Source organism: Polyodon spathula, unplaced genomic scaffold (assembly GCF_017654505.1).
Source record: "Polyodon spathula isolate WHYD16114869_AA unplaced genomic scaffold, ASM1765450v1 scaffolds_3846, whole genome shotgun sequence".
Lineage (NCBI taxonomy): Eukaryota > Metazoa > Chordata > Actinopteri > Acipenseriformes > Polyodontidae > Polyodon > Polyodon spathula.
This window is the reverse complement of record NW_024475304.1, coordinates 1-3343: the sequence shown is the minus strand read 5'-3', so window position 1 is coordinate 3343 and position 3343 is coordinate 1. Positions and strand designations below refer to the sequence as shown.

General features: G+C 41.9%; 1 long non-coding RNA gene across 1 annotated transcript; it reads left to right on the top strand.

Moving 5' to 3' along the window:
* Positions 1-942: 942 nt before the first annotated feature.
* LOC121312383 lies at positions 943-2981 on the top strand. Its single transcript, XR_005949792.1, has 3 exons — positions 943-1015; positions 2103-2177; positions 2886-2981. It is a non-coding gene; the product is annotated as an uncharacterized LOC121312383 (long non-coding RNA).
* The last annotated feature ends 362 nt before the right edge of the window (positions 2982-3343 follow it).

The following is a 3343-nucleotide window of genomic DNA, read 5'->3' as shown; positions in this document are numbered from 1 at the left end:
TAATAGAGGGTCACCTCTTAAAAGCACAGCCGGGTTGTGTGCAGGGTGAGTCAAACAGCACAGGTTTACGTCCTGGCTGTGCAAAGTGGCCGGTCTTCACTGGGGATTCCGAAGGGAGCGTCGCATTGGCTATGGTGCTTCCTTAGGTTAGGGAGGCAACCATGCTGGCCAGAAGCCCCGGGAGCTCAACAGCAGACATCTGCAGAACTGGTCTTTGTCCTCCAGAGGCAGGTTGTTTGCTGAAATCTGCTCTCGAGTTCCTGGATGGAAAGAGGAAGCTGGCTCGGCCATGAGATCAGAGGACGCCCACTAAACCTTCAGTCCTCCTGAGCTGTGTGGGGAATTGCTGTGGTGAGGGGGACAATTATTGGACATTTCAAACTGGAGACAAAATCGGGGGTAAAATCATTGGCACACTAAATTAAAATAATAAAAGCATTATAACAATTATCACTGAACACGTTTAAACTTTTAAACGTTGCCATATTGGGAACTATTGTAACCCATCAGAAAATCCACCATGAGAAGTCTTCCATCACTTACTGCATCGTGTATAAGAGTGTTTATAGCATTTCATTGTATATGGAAAGACTGGAAAAATATTGAATATGAAATAAACTTGTCTCATAGCGGTAGGAGGTAGGGAGGGCACTCAGGTACCATGCATATGTGACAATTTTAAAATCAAGATTAAAAATCTATATGTTTGACAATACATTGCAGTATATTATCTGTACAGCACTTTGAGGTGTTTCACGACAGACTCTTTATAAATCCATATTGTATTGCATATTGTATTGTAATTGCTATTAATAGGCTGTGTTGGGAACATGACCTACTGTATAACCACTCTAATATTTATAAGTTAAATAAACTCTTTGAAGCGGCCCAGTCTGGCAGAACAGGTCCTCAGTGGAGTTGTAAACTGCACCTCTGACTATAGCTGTGTTCCTTTATGATTTAACAGGCTTTGCGGATGACAGCAATGAAAGCCAGGGGGAGAAGAGAGAGTTGGGTGAGTAGCTGGACGCAAGCAGAGACCCGACTGCTATTCAAACCCTTTGCATCGGAGCGAAAATGAGGCTTCTGACTTTGTACTGGGTTTAAAGTGCTAGTGGAGGGCAGGATTCGAAATTGGCACGGTAAAGCAGGTTAAACGCTATAGGTGTTCAAAGAAATATAAGCTTCTAAGAGTGGCTCACCTGGTAAAAGCACAGCCGGGTTGTGTGCAGGGTGAGTCAGACAGCACAGGTTTAAGTCCTGGCTGTGGAAAGTGGCTGGTCTTCACTGGGGATTCCGAAGGGAGTGTTGCATTGACTATGGGGCTTCCGTGGGTTAGGGACCCTGCTGGCCAGAAGACCCAGTGAGCTCATACAGCAGACACCTGCAGAGCTGCTCTTTGTCCTCCAGAGGCCAGTTGTTCGCTGAGATCTGCTCTCGAGTTCCTGGGTGGAAAAGAGGAAGCTGGCTCAGCCGTGAGATCGGAGGATGCCCACTAAACCTTCAGTTCTCCTGAGCTGTGTGGGGAATTGCTCTGGTGAGGGGGAAATTATTGGACATTTCAAGTTGGGGACAACATTGGGGGTAAAATAATTGTCACACAAAATTAAAATAATAACAACATTATAATAATGTATCACTCAATATGTTTAAACATTGTCATATTGGAAACGATTGTATCCAAACAGAAAAGTCATCATGAGAAGTCTTCCATCACTTACTGCATCGTGCATTTGTGTATAAGAGTGTTTACTGCATTTCATTGTAGGCCTATATGGAAAGACTGAAGAAATATTGAATACAAAATAAATTGGTCTACAGTATAATGTGCACTTACTACACCTATATTTGGCCTGTGTAATGAATTGGCATCTCAAACTAGTGAATTGCATAGTAAGACAAGGGCTGGATGCACACTGCAAAAAAGATGAACATCTTGCCGTTTAGCCACAGAGCAAGCTCTGTAGTGGATAGGTAAGTACGGGTCTTATGCTGATGTCAGTATTATTAACTCATCAGCCGCTAGGAGGAGATTCATTACACATCCATATTTTTTCTTAAAACATTTAAACTGAACGTATTCAACGTTTCCTTTTCCACAGATGAAAGTGATTTCCTGGGGGGAGGGGGTGAACTGGATGGACTGGTGGATGATCTAGAACAGAAGCGTGAAATGGGTGAGTGTCCAAGCCAAGCCCACAGCCAGGAACAAGCAGGCTGTGAGATTGAGGATCCTAAAGGCTCATTAAAACAAAATAGCAAATCTGGATTTGTTAACGGGAAGTTGGCTTGTCGGAGTTACTTTGAATGCAAGCTGCGGTTTTAGTTTCTAGATATATAAAAAAAAAAAAAAAAAAAAATCCAATACAATCAGTAGAAATGTTACTGAAAACCTGTTATCTACAGCTGTTTTTCAATCAAAAAATATCTACAGCTGTTTTTCAATGAAGTTGATAAAATGCAGCTGTTTATATTTTCCCAGGGGGCATTTATGGTAATGATATGTTTAGTATTTAAAATGACGCTTTTGACAGATTTTTAAGTGCAGTTGCTATGAAGGCTTGGCTCATAACTGTGGAAGGTACGAAAGGCATTCAGGCATATATGGCAATTTTTAAATCAAGATTACAAACCTATATGTTTGACAAGGCATTTCAGTACATTAGCTGTACAGCGCTTTGAGGTGTTTCACAGCAGGCGCTTTATAAATCCCTACTGTATTGCATATTGCACTGCAGTTGCTATTAAGAGGCTGTGTTGGGAACATGACTTACAGTATAACCAGCTCTACTATTCATGAGTAAAACTGTTAAACTCTTTGAAGCTCAGTGGAGTTGTAAACTGCACCTCTCACTTTAGCTGTGTGTTCTTTTATGATTTAACAGGCTTCGCAGATGACAGCGATGAAAGCCAGGGGGGGAAGAGAGAGTTGGGTGAGTAGCTGGACGCAAACAGAGGCACGACTGCTATTCAAGCCCTTTGTAAGCTTCTGACTTTGTACTTGGTTTAATGTGCTAACGGAGGGTAGGATTCGAAATGGTCGGGGTAAAGGGGGTAAGACGCTGTAGGTGTTCAAAGAAACGTATGTGATCTCAAACATGTATTTCATGATATCTGGAAATGCATCCTAAAGATTTTGGAGAACGAGATTTGTTGTAGATTATCCTGAAGGAATGTTATGTGTGTTATGTGGTGCGTTGTTAAGTGTGCTGTAACAGATTCATAGTCTAGGGGTGTAGAAATTGTTGGGTATAGTTGTATAATTTGGGGGTAGTTTTAAGGGAACACCTTACTCACAGACTACAAGAAAACCCCTGAAGTAAAATAATGACAAGGTCGTGTC